Source organism: Phaethon lepturus, unplaced genomic scaffold (assembly GCF_000687285.1).
Source record: "Phaethon lepturus isolate BGI_N335 unplaced genomic scaffold, ASM68728v1 scaffold20015, whole genome shotgun sequence".
NCBI classification, from domain to species: Eukaryota; Metazoa; Chordata; class Aves; order Phaethontiformes; family Phaethontidae; genus Phaethon; species Phaethon lepturus.
This window is the reverse complement of record NW_010540076.1, coordinates 1-708: the sequence shown is the minus strand read 5'-3', so window position 1 is coordinate 708 and position 708 is coordinate 1.

Sequence of the window (708 nt, the reverse complement as noted above, 5' to 3'; positions counted from 1 at the left end):
AGCCTGCCTTGTGGGGGAAGGAGTAGGAGGAGTGGCCGCGCCCTGCACCACCTGACCGCACACGACGGCGCCTTGCGGTAGCCATCTTGCAACAGGGCATGGGAGGCCGGGACGTTGCCATTTTTGTTCCGGGCGAGCTGAACGCTGTTTTGGGTCAAAGGAAGCTGCGGCAAGCGTCCTTTCAGCCAAGGGAGGGCCTGCATCTCGGCTGGCTGTGCTTCCAGCCCTGATGGAAGCTTGGGTGCATGGTGGTGCTGTCTTGTGGCGCAGTAGAGCACGCAGCCTTGTGAAAGTAGTCGTGTGTTAGCTGGCTGTTCTGATTTCATAACGATTGCTAGCGGCGTGTTACGTACAACAGGCAGTATTTTAAGGGCTCCCAACAAAATAGATGAACGATAAGCACGAAACTGGATATGTACGTGTAGCCACGAAAAGGGACCTGACAATGAAAGAGGTTCCTTTACGCTTGGAAGAGAAGTTCTGCTTTATTAATTGAGGTAAGAAGAGCATGTGAGCAAATATGTTCAAGTCTGTAGCACACGGAGTTTTGCCTTTCTCTCTTAGGGGTCACGGTAACCGCAAGTCCCTGGTAGCTGCAACGGGTCCGGGGGGAACCCGCTGTAAGGGAAAATGGCTGCAGCAAGCGGAACAGGGCGCTCGCCTGCCCTACTCCAAGATGGCCGCTGCCCGCCCCGCACGCTCGCGCTG